Genomic DNA, 20961 nt, shown 5'->3' on the forward strand with positions numbered 1-20961 from the left:
TCACAAAATTTTATAGCTTCCTTCTTGCCATGATATTAAACTAATTCTTTCCATCTGTTACATGCTGACTGCTTGACTTCTGCTTCTCTTGTTCAAATTTGGTATCTTTGGTCCTTTTATTACCATTCATCCAATGCTTTATTCCCTTATTTTAGCTTCCTTACATATAGCTTTATTTCAACTACTTAACTCATAACATCTCCCTGCTGCCAATAAATCTCAGGTTTCTCAATTTCAGACTGACTATTAACTATTTTGGCAAGTTCCGTTTTCTCCTTTCAAAGCAGACGTGCAAAAATATGAAGACACAGGGGCAAAAAGATAAATTAGGATGGATAAAAATAAATAGTGGTTAGAAATGCTCCCCATTTTCTTTGGTGAGCCCAAACAAGTCTTGTTAGGACATTTAAAACTTTTTTTTTTTTTTTCCACTTCATCTTGTGGTGCAAATTTGGGCTGATTCAGAACCCCTGGCAAGTGGATGAGACCCAAAGAGAACGGCAGTCCCAAGGGAGTGGATGAAGACAACCAGTGTTGATCAAAAGCCTCATGTGAGTGCTCTATATTTGCAGGCAGCAAACATTTTAGCAATTACAGAGTCTATAATGCTCCTCAGCATATGAAATCTGCTGTTTTTCTTCAAGTATTTCCTTTCCGCAGTATATTTTTGTTGGCCAGGGAACCCTATAGCAGTTCACAGATTTATGTTCTTTATCATTGAGCTCCATTGCTACTTGCTCAAGTCCAGAAACCCTGATACAAGCCATCAGGTTATATTCACCCATGTGCCTACTGAGAAGAAAATAACATTTTCTCCTCTTATATTTGTTTGCTGTGTAAGGACATTCAGGTACTCACCATCTGTGTCCCATGCTCAGCATCTATGAGTCAGCCTTTGCCAATAATGCATCCACAGCTACATAGGAACAGCAAGTTAGGACTTCAGGTGCTAACAGAGTCAGCACAGCTTTCAAGAAGACAGTCTAAGCTATGACACTTTATGAAGTATTTCAAAAGTTAAGTGATAGAAACAAAATTCTTCTCTGGTAAAAGGTATGGAAGAGGGGATAGAAGTTTCTTCCATGGCAGCTAGAAAAGCTTTTTTTTTTCCCCTAGAAGAATGTTTGGTTAAAGGTTGATGCTGGAAACACCCAAATATCCACCAGTTTCTGAGAAACCCAACCAAACAAACTGTTATCACAGTCACTGTAAGAAAAGAATACTTATGTATTTGTCTGCCAGCCTCAAGCACAGCACGGAGTTAGCACATTGCCCCTATGCAAAAATAATTAAAAAAAAACCAACAAACAATGACAAGAGTCCTTTTTTTTTTTTTTTTTTATCTTGAAAACACCATTTAAGATGTTGTAAAGAGCATATACCACATCATTACACATTCTTATTAAATATCATTAGTCCCACACTAGTGCAAGTCTGTGTGTATACTCTCACATGCACATAGTACACTCTGTTTCCTATGTTTGCAACCTTGAAGAAATATTCTTAGATTTAGTTTTCCCTAGACAGTATTCTACAACTTTTTCAGATTCTGGATAGCTGATCCCAGTAAAACCTCAATACAATCACTGAAGTCTAGCGTAGAGGCTATGATTTTGCTCTCGATATTTTTCCCAAATTTGCCAAATAATGAAAGCCATAGCAGTTATTGAAGGGATTATTCAGAACCTCAATTATGTAATTCAGTAGTATAACTGCATTTACTCAGAAAGTTTCCTCTAATTTTAATAACTACATTATAAAACAAAAAATAAAAAGACTACTTTTAAATGCTATAGAATTTGATTCATTAGCATACAACTTAAAATGAATTATCTCTCCCTTATCCAAAAGGAAAGCATTGGACCAAAATACAGGGGAAAAATTTATTTTTGTTACCATCTCCCCATAAATCACTTTTAGCATAATTCAATGGCCTTATCATAGAAAAAAACCAAACAAACAAAGTTTAAAATAGCTTCATAATTATTTCTTACCTAATTCTTTCAAGAAGTATCACACAATTGAAAAAGAAGAAAGTAAATATCAAGTTAATGTATTAAAAAGTGAAGAAGACCTCTATCATTAACTAGTTTTAGTTATCTTTCAGAATTCTTGCATTTTTCATTTCCAAATTACTTTGGAATAATAAATTAGACATTTGGAAGCTGAATGAAAGTAGATATCTTTTAGTTCTTCAGTTAGCCTAGTCTGCCTCCTCTACATACTTTGTTTTCAGCTACTCTTTCAGTTGTAAGAGTAAGTATATTTTTATGGAGGTTTGAAAGGAGATTTTTTTAATTTGTGGAACTTTGAAGGAAAGGGATGTGTATTGATGATGAAGGAGACGAGGAAGAATCTGTTAAGTGGGAAGCTTGTTAGGGCACATCTCTGTGTACACTTTAGCCCAATACATTTAGCAGCTTTTCAGATTTCAATTGAAAGCTGTTTGCACAGCATGGTGCAAGGTAAGGTTTGATCTAAGAAAAACTGTAAGCCCAGCAAGACTTTCTGACTACTGAGACAGGTGATTATGATGTGTAACCAATAGGTAAAAAACACACACATACAAAAAAAAAAAATAAATAAATAAATAAATAAATCTATTGATATTTGCACTACAATTTGCAAACAATCTGTTTGTAGGACTCCTGAGTTTGCTTGTTTAAAGACAAAAATGACCAAGATCGGAAAAGTGTCACAGAAAAAAAATAAAAGTGTTTAAGATCACTATTTGTTTTCAGACCTTCTTCAGCTCTGTTTTGTAATAATTACTTAAATATGTACAATGAAATAGTTCTAATCTTCAGGTCTGTGCTTTGAAACAGATGTCACCATTCAGCTTGCTCTGTGGATCAACTCAACTCAACAATCATTTATTAAGCAAAAGAACTGCAGTCTTTCCAGCTCATTTACCTTTTTATGACACACTTGCAATGAAGAAAACACACAGGAAAAAAATGCAGAAAAATAAGTTACTCTCAGCAGCCTTTCAACATTATTTAGCTTCTAGAAGGAGGAAAGGCAGTGCCATACAACTGAATCTGTGTAACACACCAATTGTTTCCACACAGAACAGAATTACCTACATAAATCAATTTTTCAAGAATATTATATATCAGATTAGGTGCATTAATGCAAAAGGCACTAGAGGTTCATTTATATCTATATTCTTCTACCAAACCTGCTAAAGTCCTGAACTATCTCTAAACCATTTCAAAATAACAACCCAGAACAAGGAGATCTGCCTGTAATATTAATTTATCACAATGGCCTTTTTGCTTAGAAAATTGCTTCACAAATATGTTGAAAATAACAGAAAAAACAATTTACTAACATTAGTGGTGATACTCTAGATATTATTATACAAAATTCTGTCCAGGAAGTACTTGATACTGTGTGAGTCTAGTAAATAGCAAAGGCTATTCTGAGGGGAAAAATAAAAAAGGCACATCTTAAACTCCTTAACTCTCCTTCCACTAGAGAAGAAAATGCAAGCATATTGATTAAGTGCATCATTATTTTCATTCATTTGCTTTCAAAACTGAATGCAGTTTTATCAGACTTTACTCTGCAACTTTTAAAGAATAATTGACTCTAACGTTTATTCGGGTTTTAACCATGATGTTCAAGCAATGCTTTGTCTCACCTAAAAGTCATCAGTACTTTGCAGAATCTTCATCTTCAGTATAATTATAGGAATTTTGAGTGGCGTAAAATACAGTACTCATAAACTATTGCTCAAGAGTTATATTTGTTATTGAGATTGTACTGCAATATTTGCAGTTTCATCGTTCAAAGATGGACATTAATATTTTTACATAAAAACTGAGCAACTCTTTTAATAGCATTCTAAGTGTGCCTTGGATGGCACATTTAGGTTCACAGTGCTAGCTATACCAGAAGATGTAAAAACACAAATTTATTTTCAATCTCTCTTACTACGGTGACCTGTCAAATAGCAATAGTTTTTTTAAAAAAATAGAAATCAAAAAAATTGAGCTCACTCACTCCTCCCATATTCTGCATTTCTGGTCTTCTATTCTGCTTTGAAAGATTAAAATCTTCCAAGAGACATGCCTCCCTTCCTAGTCACCAGAAGTGGAGGCATGTTGACACAGGAGCGTGATCAGATACATAATTGAGGCTGCCCTTGCTCCAGCATGCACAAAGAACTTGTCCTAAATCAGTTTGACAAAAATCATGCCTCAAAATTCATCTCCCTGAGACAACCTTTTAGTTTGAAGCGTATCCAACTAGTTGTAACGTGATTATTCCACTCTGTGTTTATCTTTAGGTCTCCAGCTGGAAGACCAGGTCTGCAGTTGCCATAACCAACATCAGGCTGCAGGCAGCTGATTAAGCATCCTCTGTGCTTGCTGGCAGATGAGGAAAAGCAAAGTGTGCTTTTATAATTGGATGCATTAAACAATACCTCTTATTTAGACTGATTTAAGTTCTCAGAGACCAGAATTGCCCTGAGACCGTATGTAAAGGTAAAAAACATTTTAAGTTTAAATTAAATCTAAATTTTCTCCATGTTGTTAGGGGTTAATAGTTTGCGATGTTTCCTGACTGTCATGGTTTAACCTGAGCAAGCAATTCAGAACCATGATAGACACTCACTCCCAGCCCCCATGACCCGAAATAGGGGAATCCAAAGGGAAGGGAGAAACCTGTAGATTAAGATAAACACAGTTTAATTAAATAATGAAATAATACCAATAAACTACTACCAATTACAATATATATAAAATGAAAAATAGAATCTAAAATAAAAGAGACTCAATGTATTTCCTCATGACCTCCACTCACACCAAGCAGCCAGTTCCAGGAGCAGCATTCTGGTCCTGAACAGCCAGTCCCAGAGAGAGAAGAGAGAAAGGGCCAGAGGCCCTGCTACAAAATGGCAGGACAGCAAAAGGCCCAAATAAAATTCCACTGAAACAGAGCAGAAACCAGAATGGGTCTCTGTCTCCCTAGCGAGAAACCTGACTCTCCTTAAATATGAAGCATGACACTAGTGGCAGACAATATTCTTATTGATCATCCTGGATATCAGTCAAAGTCTCTGTCATCCACGGCCCCTGTCCTAGCTGCTTCACACCTGCAGGCAGAGAGCTCAGAAAGACTTTGGCTTGCAGACAACAACTAAGATAACAGTAAGCTCTTACATCCTCTTTGTTCCAACTCAAAGACATTAGAAAGTTACTTAAAAAAAAAACCAAAACCACAACACATTAGTTCTGTCCTGAGGTATTATCTTCTTGTTTTCAAACTAAATCTAAACAGTGACCATACTAGCTACCAAAAATCAAGGTTTTTAACTGCATGAAGAATATTAAACTACTTTCAGTGAAGCGAGCACACTAACCTATGCTACTGGACTAACATTTCCTATCAGGTTCTCTGGGAACAAGTTGTCCTTACCCAAGAGATCATCTTCATTACAATCTAACAGAGACAGGATGTAGCAAATTAAAGAAATACCTTTCACTTTTGTGAAAGGTGTGAATAACTTGACTTCCAACCTCTATTTAATAAAGCAAAATAAAAAAATATGTTGCAGTTATTATGAGAATTGGGTTACTTCTATGATAGTTTTATTCTTTGTTAGAGCCTGGAAGCTGTTTAGCTTTGAATACTGTTAAAGAGCCTTTAGAAATAAGGGAATATCTGTGTGACATAATGTATTGGGGTGTAGAAAGGGCTGTGCCACTTGATTACTCAGTAGCAACTTATCTGCCTTAGCATGGCACCTTGCCAGGAGCAGTAATGCAGCTTTATTTGCATAGCCTACGTTTCCATGTACTGCTGACCGCACTGTACTAAGACCTGTAAGTAGGTGAGCATGAAAATGAACCATAATCTTCAATAAGATGGAATACTTCTTTGCACCACAGGAATTGAGGTTCCCCCAGGGAGCCAGCCTAAGACAGAATAAGAAAAGAGTCAGATTATGCAGACCAGTGCGTCGTAAAGAGTACAGTACTTGAATATCAAAATATTGCTGAAATAACATGCTTCCCTTGCATTTCCTCAGAGGTAAGGCTTAACTGGCAAACTAACTAGCAGAACTCAGATCTCATAGGCAGCTTCTGTTGAGCAAAAACACCATGATTCCACTGATAAATATAACAATAACCACTTTCAGACAATAGGAAGAGGACCAAGAAAACTCGCTGCAAACTTATCTATTCAGGCTACCTCACCCTTTGGGTGCTGTAATAATTGGTTATTAAAAACTATCTGTTGGTGCCTACATTTTACATTCAACAAAAAGTTTCATAAGTTAAGCAAATAGATGTATGTAGAGAGTGTATGTTTATTTTATAATCTTAACTAGATTTGGCAATCTGTCACCAGTTGTTTTTTTGTGTGTGTGTGAGCGTGTGTGAACCCAGGTAGATTGCTGAAACTGAGTAATTTTATTACAAGTCTACACAAGCTTAGTTTGTTACACAACTGCAGTGAAAAGCACAAAACATTTGAAAACAGATTATGATCAGTTGAAATAAGAAAAAGATCTACATATATTAGAAGCTGAAAAAAAGAGGAAACTGTAGGACCAAATAATAAGAATCTTTTCACTATTTTTTAGCTCATTTTTCTTTAACTGGCTGCTTGATTGAAATTACTAGGCAATAAATTTTATTGTAGAATATTCCCTTATGAAAACAGCCTGAGAAAAATGTGGTGCCCGCTATATGCATTGACCTCCTTCCTACAAACTTTTCCTCCCCCAGAAAATTCAACTCTTTGCAAAAGCCAAGGCAATCAGAAATTGACATCTGTGCTTCCAACCCATAGTCCTAGCATGATTAGAAAAATTTAATTGAAAATTGTTTATTATAGCAGAGCAATTAGTAGTAAAAGCTGTTCTCCATCTAGTTCATTTTATAGTGAAGACAAACATAGAAGAACTAAGTCATTTAACTGTTCTTATTTTGTGTATCTCACAAAAAACATACAGTGGAACTATTTTCACATCCCTATGACTGGAAGCAAGGATGAAAGACAAGAGGAATGCCCTGTTAAACCTCAATGCAATCAATTTCAACTCCCTGTAAAACAGGAGTACCAGTGCTGTTGTCTGTGTTCTAGAACTATATAAAGAAAGTGTTGCAAACTACCTTTATTTCTGTGTGGGTTTGGTTTGTTTGTTTTGTTTTGTTTGTTTTCTGCTTGTTTCCAACTCCAAAGTTTTATTTGTTCTTCACTTCTGGAATTTAACCTCAGAGCTCCTTAGAAGAAAAATTTGCATCTCCCTTTTAGGTCTCCTGTTTCTGTCTCAACTGGGAGACCCAACAGATGTAGAATTTTACTTTTTAATGCATTCTCTAATGACTCATTTTTAAAGTGACTGAAACACTATCTCTAATTATAGCTGCAATATGTTCCTCAGTGAATTTCACATCCTGTCTAAGCATCACATTATGTTCTTCCAATAATTATAGCCTTTCTTCCATCCTTTTTCCTTTTATTTCAAGCCAGTCAAAACTTAAATTAGTCTTTAACTTCATTACATAAAGTTTCTCACCATAGTAGATGTTCTTTGGATGTTTAAAAGTAGTTGCTTTTTAAGACCACCTTATAAGCATTTCAAGACATTGATTCCTTCCCTGGTGGATACATGATGATCTTCAGTCTGAACTTCCAAAACTGAAGTATAAACTTGATTCTGGAGTCTTTCCTCACAAGTTATTATTAACAGTAGATAACTTTTCACACTGCATTCATTTGGTTGATCCCTCATACACACATAATCTGTGTTATCCTGTTGAAGCAACAGTTGGAAGGCCAGCCCCAGCTATTTATTCAGAGGTGGCACATCATATGGATTCATGACAGACTTTTAAGTCAGAAAGTCCCTCAAGGTTTGGTGTTTTCTACTCCCCCCCACCCAGATGTGTAACAAATCCCATTGACTTTATCCACATAGAACAGCCACTGTCTTCTTGGATGTGCTGAGAATTGTAGAGCCTGTCATGATGGTAATATGTGCCAGTGGCCTTGTACATTTTTAGATGATTCTGTGTCCTAGGTTTATTGGTTCTTGCAGATCCAATAGAGTCACTAGTCTCCAGAGGGATTCTTGGGAACCTCTCACATTTTATCTCTCAGCACCTTAAACTTTCTTCTCTTTGGCCTTATGTTTCCTGGTCAATATTTCTCTTTTCAAACAAACAGGTACCAATAAAAGATATTGACACGAACTGGCACAGGCGGATTTCACCACATTTTCTTCTCAAAGCTATTAGACTTGCTTTTAACTTAACTTTCACTGAAAGAGTACAAATATTAAAGTGGGTGTAGTTTGGGGATGATACATTGATTTTCTCCAAAGCATTCTGTTCTTTCTACCATTCAAAGGATCAGAATTTTTTCTTCGATTTTTCACAGTTTCTCATTTCTTCTTTATTCTTTAAGTAGGGGAGTTGAATGGATAAAGAAAGCCTTAATTGTTGCATTGTGGTTAGAAAGTGAGAGAAATTCCAGCAAAGAAAACAGTCAAGAGAACCATCTTCAACATTGGACAGGATGACCTCTGAAGGTCCCTTCCAACCCAAACTATTTATGATTCTATGATCTTCCTTGATTACACTTAGGCATTCAGTGAAGCAGAAAAATAAACTGCAGGAGAATAAAACAATTTTCCACCTTCTTCAGAGAAAGGCAGAAATTCATCTTGGCTGCAGTATGACCAGATTAGTTTTAAGTTGTTCTATAACAATCAGAGTTTTCATGAGCTGCACATGTTGGTCACTAGGATGTTACATGTGTCTTTGTCCTTACAATAACATATCAGAAGCAAGTTGCTTGAAGGATGTCGTGCTGATTTAGTGCGACCATAATGTGTCCTCTTGCTAGGCATCCTTTAATAAGAGCTAGTTAGATTTTCACATTTATTGTACAGTTTTTATTCTTGAGTTGTAAAGTCACTATGAAAAAATAAGAGTGGTATCAACTAAGAGAGCAAATAGTTTAAATGAGCTTATCCAGTTCATCAGAAGAAAATTTACAGTGCTCATAAAGATGGCATAAAAATGTTTCAGTCTTGCTGTCAATGCCAGCATAAAAAATATTGTCATTGACAAGAGAAACATGCAGCAACTAGGTCTCGTAACCACTGCCATCCCCCATTAGCAACAGTAAGGGTGGAAGGGACAAGGTTTCTGAGTAGCGCAGTTAGTATGGTAAAATTAAGCTTCAGTTGCAGAATTTAGGACATTTTGAACATACAAAGGGAATCACAGATCCCCAAATTGTAGTAATCAAACAAGATCTGTAGAGAACCCATCCTGGCTCATTGTAAGGCCTATGTTGCCGTCTCTGTGTTGTGATGCTCTGTACCAAGGCAATGTGCTTAGAATTAGCTCATTAATCTCTTCCCGTGAATCTGATAATTTTCATTTATTTTGAAGTAAGGGTAAAGAGTGGCTTTCTGAATGACAAGGATTCAGGCCTTGTATTTTGGCTCAGAATTTGTATTAGGAAAATACTCAGTTGTGAAGAAAATACCTATTTGCAATATTAAGAGGCATTTTAGAAAAGGTCATAAATATTCTAATCTTTACTGTGTGTAGAATTAAAATAATTTTATTTTTATCAGGTTACATATGGGATTTAAATGCTAGCACTCCACAGTTGTGCATAGGCAGTTCAGCTTTTGTGCATTTTCTCTAAGAATCCATATAATTGGTCACACTGTTTGTTTGTATTATTGAATGAGACTGGATGGCTTGAGTAATAGCAATAAATACAAACTGTTGCAATATCAGATGTTAGTAAGAAAATAAATCAGTGGAAATTGAGATACACTAGCATCTGTGAGAAATGGTTTTGACTTAAATACACATAAGACAATTGTGGCTGGTTAAGTTCCAGACTGGCAGAATGGAAAATATTTTAAAAGCCAGGAGACTCACCACAATTTCAAGTTTTTGCAATCCATAATGCTGGAAGGGCAAATTGAAAACCTCCATCAGATACAGGGATACCATTTCTCAATAGGTCTTCGTGATCCAAAGGAAATGAATGTGTCTATACTGCCACTTCCTGTGGAGCCTGTGACTAGCACAATGCACAGGGCTAAAGCACCAGTGTGAATATATTTTATGAATATCTGTTTTTAATACATAAAATAACTTTTTAGAAAATGCTACACTTACTAATAGTCATCCTAAGCATGTACATAATGAAAGATGTAGTACGGACAATTTTAAAAATGGCTTTAAAAAAAAATTTGCCATACATAAAACCAATTAGGTTTCTTCATTGCTCTTCCTGTTGTATTTTACTTAAGAGAACGGATCACTTAGATTTGAAATAGGGCACAAAGTAATGTGTTGTTCACTGGAACAGAGATTTGCATCAGATAAGTAATTTAAGTAAGCTTAAAAATAGAAGTGTAGAGGCCAAATAGAAATGATCTTTGAATGGCTACAAGTTGTAATTTGTCTCCATGAGATGAGTGACATGGAGGAAACAGGACTTTCAATAGACAAGTCAGGAGGGAAAAAAGCGGCTTCGCAGAAATGAAGAGATGTGATTGCAATCTCTTGCAGCTACTGCAATGGAATAATAGACATGAGTTTTAAAACCATATAAACAAGACTTTTTTAGTACAGTAATAAAAGCGTTGGAATTGGACTAATAATCCTGTTTAAATCATTCCATTTGGATTAGGTACTCCTAAACTAGCCATCTAATGCTTTGATTCCAATTCCAATCCACCATTTCTTAAAAAAAAAAAAAACTATTACATAAATAGCTGAAGCAAATCAACTAGACAGAATTGCCTGGAAAAATAAAGTCTTTTAGAGTAAGCCATTCTACAAAAAAAGACACACAACTTACATCAGGTCATATGTATCATACTTTGCCATTATTAGGCACTAAATAAGTGTCTATTGTAAGAAGTATTTTCTTTTATATTTAATTAGGCTTCTTAAAATTCATAATCCCCAAATTCCTACCAGGTCCATGCAATAGTCTGGCATCTCTTTTGTTATGCTTCCTTCTTGTGGTAGGCTGACCTTGTCTGGATGCCAGGTGCCCACCAAGCCACCTCTACCACTCTTCTCCTCAGCTGGATGGGGGAGAGAAAATACAGTGACAGGCTCATGGGTTACGATACTGACAGGAAGATCACTCAGTGATTATTGTCACAGGCAAAATAGACTCATCTTGGGGAAATTCATTTAGTTTATTGCCAATCAAAATGAGAGTAAGGTAAAGAGAAAACCAAATCTTAAAACACCTTCCCCCCCACCTCCCTTCTTCCTGAGTTCAGCTTCACTCCTGAATTCTCTGTCTCTTCCTCCAAGCAGTGCAGGAGAACAGGGAATGAGGGGTGAGGTCAGTTCATCAGACGTTCTCTCTACCATTCCTTCCTGCTCAGTCCTTCCCATAGGCTGCATTTCTCCAAAAACTGCTCCAGCATGGATCCCTTTCATGGTGCCACAGGTCCTGCCAGGAACCTGCTCCAGCTCTCCGTGGGGTCACAGTCTCCTTCAGGCATCCACCTGCTCCACTGTGGACCTCCATGGGCTGCAGGGGTCAGGCAGACTCTCTATGGTCTTCACCACAGGCTGCAGGGGCACCTCTTGTCCTCTTTCTTTACTGACCTCGGTGCCTGCAGGGCTGTTTCTCTCACATATTCTCACTCCTCTCTCCACTGTTGTTCTTCCATAATTCCCCCTCCACCTCCTTACACCAGTTATCCCAGAGGTGCTATCACCATTACTGAGGGGCTTAGACTTGGTCAGAGGCAGGTCCATCTTGGAACTGGCTGATATTTGCTCCATCAGATATGAGGGAAGTTTCTCTTCTAGTGGCCTCTCACAGAAGCTGCCCCTGTAGTCCCCCCACTACTAAATCTTGGGATGCAATCCTAATGCACTTATTTAAGTATTTCAGAACCAGTCATACAAAGCACTAAGCACTTATTATACATTAATTTTGGGCAAAATGAAGGCATCTGTTAGATGTGTAGCAACCTTTAACACATCATGGCCATAAAAATTCCATCAGGAAAGGAAAAGACCTTGGATGCTACTTGATACTTCAAAAATATCAGTAATTGACTATATGAAATAAAAAGAGTCAGACGTCTCTAATACTGCTATGAGATACTGGGAAGGAGAATAAGTAAGAAGCAGCAAATAATGCAGAACATGTAAATAAGTTTTCATTACTACTCATTTTTAGGATTATCTCCAAAGACTCGGAATTATAATTTATAACTGCATATAACATCTTGTTCTCTTTGCGGGGATCTTGTTGCTATTATGAGTGGGTTGTTTTGCATGTATAGGCACACACATGCATGTCTCCATGCATGAACTGCCAGGGGATGCATAAGAGGGCAGAACTGATACTGTAGCAGCAAAAAGCTCTTTCAAGCTCTTAGCTGATTTTCACCTTTTTTTTTTTTTTTTTTTTGCAAATGACTACAAGAAACATATTAAAATGTGATATGCATAATTAAAAGGCAGAAACACTTACAAGTTGATTATGATAGACAAAATACCCAATACAATGAAGTTGTTTTGCGTTTCAAATACCCACTGTGGATCATGATTGTAAGCTAAAAGAAAACCAAAACTTTATTTCATATACACACCCTAGTAGACTTTGGAGATACTCAGTGCACAGGAGATTTTTGGAGAAAGCTGACATTTTCAATGGTTAAGTGATTTGAATATAAAATAAATCTTATTGTATGGGGTCAAACTGAAGAAAGAGGGTGGAAGACAAAAAAAAAAAAATAAATCCATGTGTCAAAATGATGCAACAGCAGGATCTCAGAAGGGAAATTGCGGTACTTAAGTCTCTTCATACTAGCCAATTTGACAGAATTGCAGAAGACATACACATGTTATCAAGCAATGATTGTGCCATTAAACAAAGACTGGAAAATATTGTGAATGAGTCACAAGGAGCTCAAATTGAGATGGCAATGTTCAAAGAGTAAAACGAGACACTTAAAACAGGAACAGAAGATAAACAGGGTAGAAAATGGAATAACCTATCAAAATGATTGTTCAATAATGGCAATTATACTTTCAGTGAGATGAGACCATGCCACTAAATTAGGATCAGAACAGCAGCTAATATATTCCAAACTGTGTGCTGCCCGACTAGCTGAGTTATTTGATACATTTTTCTGCAATGGCAATTAGAGTTATTGTAGCTTACATCATAATTTAAAAAAACTTGAGATCTTAATCTTATACACAATCAGGTCATAAACCTTAAATTTCAATACGTAGAATACTTACATCCTAGGTGCCATAAGGCTGGACCTTCAGGTGGTTTGAGAGAAATATAATGCCATGTAAGTTAATTAAAGTATACTGGTTCACAGCCAGTTGACTGTTGTGCAAGCAAAGACAAAGTTTAAACCTTAAAGGGGTAAAGGGCTGTGCACCCCCTTGCTACCGTGTCAAACAAACTGCTATACCAGTGTGCTAAATTGGAGAGTACTGCCTCTTCTGATCCACCTGTAAATCTGACCTTGTGCTCAACTGCCATTTTGAGATAGACAAAATATAGACATTTCAACATATAAGGCACCAAACTAGACTGTTTTGTACATCAGGCCTTTCCTTCTTTTAGGGTTTTTATCCAAGAGTAATGGCTTCTGTCATTTTACTTAGAGCTATAGTGCGTTACTGTTTCTTTAGTTCATTCCCATTCTGCTAACTGAGAAACATGTTTAGGTGGTGTTTGATCAGATATAGTTCATAGATTTGAAAAGAAAAAGAATGCAGAGAGGCAAAAATAACATTAATACATCTAGAAGAATGGTGTCCCTAAAACCACTGGAAATGAAGGAAAATTACACAATAACAGCAAAATTCAGCATTACAGCTTTCAAATTTGAAAGACAAATACAACAGTTAAGACTATTTTATTGTAACATAATTCTTTGTTATAATAGCTTTAGTCAGAAATTTGCTGGCACTTTTTCATCTGGAAAATACATTAAGTTTTAAAAAAATAATAAAAATAACCAATCTTTCTTATATGAACATGTTGATTTTAAGAGAGATGCCATCCAGAAAGGACCTACAGCACCAGAGAGGAATTTTCATGGAAATCAGCAATGCATGTATTCATGGTTGAAACAAATGATCTAATGGCTTTCATAACTGCTTTCATAACTAGAAACACCACCTACTAGAAATCACACCCCACACACCTTCCAACCACCCAGGCAAATTCTCTGAATATTTTTGGTAGTTATTTCTCTTTCCTGCAGCAGATTATTATTATTTAGTCAATCTTTGTTTCATTCCCTGTTCCTGCCTCAAGCTACACTTCTGAAAGAGAAAAAAAAAAAAAAAAATTAAAATCACTGATCATGATTTGTACTGATCAGGAAGTGGAAAATAGCTACAATTTAATCACACTTCTCATAATTCCGTGTCTCATTTTAATTTAGTTATAACTTCAGGTCTTCTGAAATACTTACACATAGTTGCATCTGAATCACAAGAACATCCACCTGGCTCTGTCTTTGCTTGCAAGTACAACTGCAGGTCAGTTTCTGTCCTGCTCAATGCCTAAGCTACATGAATGAACCAAAACTATTTTTAGCTATTTATATTGGTAGATGAGTTATGGAAACAGGACACATGAATATACTGAAGCTAATAATCTATGATAACCAAAAAATGTGTTATCGTGAAGTAGCATTAAAGCTTCTTACACTCAGCTTCATATCTGAGTATAAAACAAACTCCATGCAAATAAAGACAAAGCCAAGTTTTTGTGCTTTATTAGAAACACTGTACAGTACTATCCGACAATGGAGAGTTGGGCGGGGGATAACCTGATGGAATTTAACAAGGGAAAGTGTAGAGTTCTGCATCTGGGCAGGAACAATCCCAAGTTCCAGTATAGGTTGGGGCGTGACCTATTAGAGAGCAGTGTAGGGGAAAGGGACCTGGGGGTCCTGGTGGACAACAGGATGACCATGAGCCAGCACTGTGCCCTTGTTCCCAGGAAGGCCAATGGCATCCTCGGGTGTATTACAAGGGGGGTGGTCAGTAGATCGAGAGAGGTCCTCCTTCCCCTCTACTCTGCCCTGGTGAGACCCCATCTGGAATATTGTGTCCAGTTCTGGGCCCCTCAGTTCAAGAAGGACAGGGAACTGCTGGAGAGGGTCCAGTGTAGGGCAACAAAGATGATTAAGGGAGTGGAGCATCTCCCTTATGCAGAAAGGCTGAGGGAGCTGGGGCTCTTTAGTTTGGAGAAGAGGAGACTGAGGGGTGACCTTATTAATGTTTATAAATATATAAAGGGTGAGTGCCACGAGGATGGAGCCAGGCTCTTCTCAGTGGCAAACAATGATAGGACAAGGGGCAATGGGATCAAGCTGGAACACAAGAGGTTCCACTTAAATTTGAGAAAGAACTTCTTCTCAGTGAGGGTAACAGAGCACTGGAACAGGCTACCCAGGGAGGTTGTGGAGTCTCCTTCCCTGGAGACATTCAAAGTTCACCTGGACACATTCCTGTGCGACCTCACCTAGGCGTTCCTGCTCCAGCAGGGGGATTGGACTAGATGATCTTTTGAGGTCCCTTCCAATCCCAAACATACTGTGATACTGTGATACTGTGATACTGTGAAACTGCTATTGAAAAGCTCTAGGTAAATGCTGAAAATTACAAGTTCAATAAGGTGTATGCTGATGTCCTATTTAAACTTGTTTTCCTCATGTCTCTAGTTTTAGACCTCAAACATCAAAAAACTATCCACTTAATTTGATGTTTAAAAATACTGACTTACATGGAGTCAGCTTTGTAAATAGTATTTTTGCCTTATGTCACATGCTTTGAAAAACAATACAAAAAATCCTAAGGTAAACGCTGAGCTGTTAAAAGTCAAAGGACAATGCTCTAAGATTATTGTGGAGAAACTAATCTTCATCTTTAATATATTTTAATGTCTTCTAACTTGGTTGTATAAAACCCAGAGTAACAATACTGTCATTCACAGAAATAGTGATCTTAGAAGATCTCCTGTATTTATTTTTTTTTACTTAAAGTTTGTTCAAATGTCATTTAAGTAACTGCTCCATAAAGGTGACCATCTTACACTAGCGACTTCAAGCCAGAAGGAAAACAAATATTTGAGCAATTGTGGACCTTAATTCTTCCCACAGACTTCTCCTTTAATTATTTTGAATTATCTGTGTACAAAAAATTATAAATGACACTTGCTAGCATTCACTGAAAATTTCCTTTCCTTTAGGAAAGAAAAAAAAAGGCTTATTTGCAGAAAATGAAAGTGCAACAAGCACTTGCTCTTTTGTAATGCCCATTGCAGGAGTATTTACAAAAAAGGTCAGTGCCAGAACAGTTGCTTCTAATTAGAAATAATATTTGTGACACTGAAAATTGATTCTGAAGACCTTGACTCTGTTCCCAGCCTGAGGCAGCAAGTTTGAAACAGTTGGGTAGGGTACCTCACTTTGTTTAGAAGTTTACACTTCACCTGTGCCTTTAAAAAGGAGTGTGTGTGTATGTGCATAAGGTGTTTTCAGATGTTGTACAGTACCCACAAAACCCAGACACATGCAGGTTAACCTTGATAACTTGAGGTTTTAACTTTGACAGGTTAAAATACCTTGGTATCTGCTTCAGTTCCCAATTCCATTTTATACCTGTCTGCTTTCTAAAGAGGTACTTAAGTACCTGGAATAACATTGAAGGAGGAGATCACGTATAGAGGCCTTATAACCAGCTGCTAACTGTGGAGATCATTTTCTCATGCCACAAAAATCTTAGTTATCTGACTGTCACGGAAGCACCCCAAAAATCAATTCTATGTGGACAAGTTCCAAAACAGATTTATTCTAGATGGAAAAGCGTAGCAAATAAACCCATGAGAAACAGGGTTTATACAATTATTTAACACTCTGACAACATAAAATACAGGTTTGGATATCAATTGAGATTATTAGGATACAACAACATAAGAATAATGAGGATCCACAATGTGCATGCACTCACTCGCAAGAACCAAAACCAGAGGCCTCTCACTCCAGAGTACCCACAAGAAATCATCACTCACCTGGGTTAGGCGAGGACTCACACTCACCTCGGTTAGGCAAGGACTCACTCAAGGATATATTCAATAAATAACCACTCACCACCGTAGATATGTATGTTGGAACAGGCACAATGGGGCACAAAAGATGTTAAGGAACCATCAACTGCCCTACTGAAGACTCAGGGGGATGTGGAACTGCCACACTGGCAGACACTGGAGCTTGCCATGGAAACCACTGCAGATAGTAACTTTTGTTTTGGCAGACTGCAGTCTTGAGAGACTGCATTTTTGTTTCTAAAGAAGAACAAATGACTGGATTAGGATGGGTAACACTAACCAGCATCCCTAAGAAATTTCATTCTATGTGCTGTTAATCAGATTTCTGTTGATTTTATTTCTTCATTTGTCTGTATCCAAATATAAACCCTCAGCCCATTGTATAGTCAAATGCTACAACTAGATGCCTTTCCTAAGAAGCTGAGGGGTTTTAGACTTACAGTTATGACAAATCACATAGAACTAACTAATAACATTTATTTTGATCTTAGGTATCTCATGTCATAGGGCTGGTAGGATATGTAACACTTTATCTTGTTATTCCACTGTTTAGCCCAGGAAGGAGAGGATAATTTCATTTCTAACTCTTGTTGCATTAAAGTGTTTTTGAAATTTGTTTGCTATTTATTAAACTTCACAATGAACCCTTAGAAAAAGAAATAATTTTCCCATTTAGCAAATGAAGGATGCAGAGTGTAATCTTTGTTCCCATTGTTGAACACACAACTATACACCTATCTGATGGAAATCAGTAAGTGTTCTTTATGACTAAAAGTCAACCCGGCTGATGAAGGCCCATATGGCATTTTAATATTTTGAAATTTAGTAACAATAGCAGTGTTGGTGAAATAAAATACAGTTTGTTGGGGTTTTTTTTGTTGTTTGGTTGATTAGTTGTTTTTTTTTTATTTATTTATTTTTTATACAGTCCCTCTTTAAATCATTCTTTTTAAAACAGTTACTCCTCTTTTTGAGATGAAACAAGTAATGCCAGTGTAGCTCATCTTCCCTGTAGATGGATGACTTTCAGAGTACATACTAGTCCCATCTAGCAGAAATTTTTCTCCCTGACTGCACTTGAATAGACTAAAGTAGGGCAAGTTCAATGTTATTCTCGTCAGGCTCAAAAAACCCCACCAAAAACCCAGAACAAAACCACCCCTACACAGCAAACTATGTTTTATACCTCTGCTGAGGGATATATATGTGGCAAGAGTAAATTTGATTAAATACCTCTACTTTCTCTCTTGCAATATCACATTTGGGATCTACATCTGCAAGGAGAAATCATCCCCAAATTCCATTTTTGATGAAAATACCTGACCTCCAATAACCTACACCACTTTACAATTTTTAACCAAAACTGGAGAGCAGCAGTCATAATCTCACCCTGCTCCTCATGTTGTTAACCACTACCTCTTTGTCATACCCTTGTGATATTTTTGTAAGTGTTTGCCACTGTGATAGTTCTGCTAAAGCTTTAGTTACTTTCATCATAGAAAATTCCTAGAGCAATGTCACATTACACTACTATTAACCTGATATGCGATTATCAGCTTCAAACCTCTTTCTAATTCCTTGTTCTTAGCAGATTGGTTTATTTCCTTTTCATATCAGATGGCACAAGTAACTTCTCTGCTTTTTGGGAAGGATGTTACTTACAAAGCTGGCAGACCAAAAAAAAAAATGAAGTTACAGTTGACTCCAAACACTGCTGACACCTTCGTCTCTCTCTGAAAAAAAAAAAAAAAATAAAAAAGGTATCAGTAAGTATACTAGTCCTTGGAATGGAGAGATTCAAGTACTTATTTTACAGTTCTATTCTCATTTGTTTTTAACTTCAATCTAGAAATTGTACACTCATTTGACTAAAGCTTAAACCAGATGAGAACAGTTGAACTTTGTTAGCAAGCTTATCCCAGATAAGAAATATTCTTTAACTACCATGTTGTCTAGACAGATGAAACAGTAATCACTAACACACTTGAGTGATGTTTCCTACAGTTCTGCTGCTTGGCCAAAGCATTTAATAGGAAGATCTTTATGGTGACAGATTTTTTTTTTTTTTTAATTAATAAAACCTATAAATAAATGGAATTAAATTTTGCTTATAATACAAAGGTTACAGTTTAACACAGAGCTGAAGTTTTGAAATTACAAACTTGTGTACCCTGCAACTCCTACAACTGACCAAATACTTAGAGAGGCTATGAGAATTAGACATCTAAGGGACGTGTGAAGGACATGCACACAGTTGTGGGGAAGTCCTTGCAGTGCTTCATAGTTCTGCTGCCTTCAGATCATTCACCAAAAGTCAGCTGCCTCAGCTTGAATCCACAGCTAACCTCAACAAGGTCTTAAGTGTCAGAAAATTAGTAATCATTGCCTTTATTTTCATCTCCACACTTTCATCTTTTCTTTTCCACTTCTCCTTTAAAGCAACTGCTTGCTCCCTATTCTCCCATAACACTGTAACAAATTTAGCTATTTTAAGAGATCTCTCACAGTTGTAATAGTTAGCATCCTCTCATTTCCTCCTAGAGTCTACCATGGCTTTTCCAATTTCATATACTTATTTTATGAACTCCTTCTTTATAGTAGAAATTGCTGACTAGTGAATGAGTTGCTCCTGGATAAGTATCCTAAAGTGTTTTCAATCCATGAATGGACAGAGAGTTTTGTCTGTTGAACAGTTGTTTCTATGAAATATACTTGTTGACCTGTAATTCCACATTCAGAAATTGCACTTTGGGCAATTTGATAAGTTCTCTGTTACATTTTGACATTACAAACTGTTTAAAACTACTGTCTCCATTAGAGTGAGCAACTTTCATAATCTCCTGATCAAGAATTTGAGATGCTGTCTCACCTAATTGTGACTTCACTGTGGATAAAATGACCTTGCATACTATGTGCTAGAAAACAAGTGGGAGGCTGCATAATTTTGGTAGTACATCTACTAAAATGAAGTTCATCAGAACTTTCCATAAACTAATACTACATCTGATTTTGCAGATAAACTGACAGTAAGACGAGGGTCTGAAGTTGCAGAAGCATCATACTTAAACAATAAAGTGTATTCTGAGCTCACAACATAGAAAGGTACATACACAGATCTCCATGTACCCCAGTGCTTACTAAATGGGAAAAAAACCAAAAATCAATAGCAAGAGAAATTGAATTTTCAGGTTTCAAGGTGCTGCAAGTAATGCAGAAGAAAAAAAAATATTGAAAGTAAAGCAACCAGCAGTGTCCTTCCCACATAGAACTTACTTTTGTTTAGCGTTTGCAATGGTGATTTATATTGATATGGCTATGGCTCAGAGTAATGGACTAATCTTGAATACTGATGAAAACTATGAACTAATAACAAGAGCTAGATGTGTTATCATAATCTCCCTGCTTGCAAGAAACCTAGTAGATAATTATGAATATTTGAGTGGGATAAGTATTTTAACAAGTAGTAATGACCTCATAATTCAGTGCTGGAGAAAAGCTACCTATTATTTTTAAAAGTGTTTTTCCTCACAACCTGTCTGTGTCGGTTTCAGAGAACAATAGGGAAACTCTTATGAAGCTACTAACATCTAAATTCTGATATATTGCATTTGCAACCATAACTTTGTCACTTGTAATAAATGGAAACATTATTGACACCTTATATTTCAGATTTCTGTTTTTCTCCTACAGGTTGTTCAGTACTTTTACTTTCAGTATCTCATGAGCAGTTACAATTTTTTGATTAAAGATTATTAGGATAGTATTTAATAGAAGTATTTAAATGGCATCGAGAAACTTCAGAAAGAAATGAAGTAATTCATTACCCTAAGACAGATGTAA

The 20961-nt window shown here is 36.5% G+C and overlaps 1 long non-coding RNA gene across 1 annotated transcript in view; it reads right to left on the bottom strand.

Moving 5' to 3' along the window:
* Positions 1-20961, bottom strand: part of LOC139827007 (uncharacterized) — a 114857-nt gene that overhangs the window by 77334 nt on the left and 16562 nt on the right. The window contains exon 2 of the long non-coding RNA XR_011737183.1: positions 18784-18854. This is a non-coding gene — a long non-coding RNA (uncharacterized lncRNA). The remainder of the gene's footprint in view (positions 1-18783; positions 18855-20961) is intronic.

Source organism: Patagioenas fasciata, chromosome 1 (genome assembly GCF_037038585.1).
Source record: "Patagioenas fasciata isolate bPatFas1 chromosome 1, bPatFas1.hap1, whole genome shotgun sequence".
NCBI lineage: Eukaryota > Metazoa > Chordata > Aves > Columbiformes > Columbidae > Patagioenas > Patagioenas fasciata.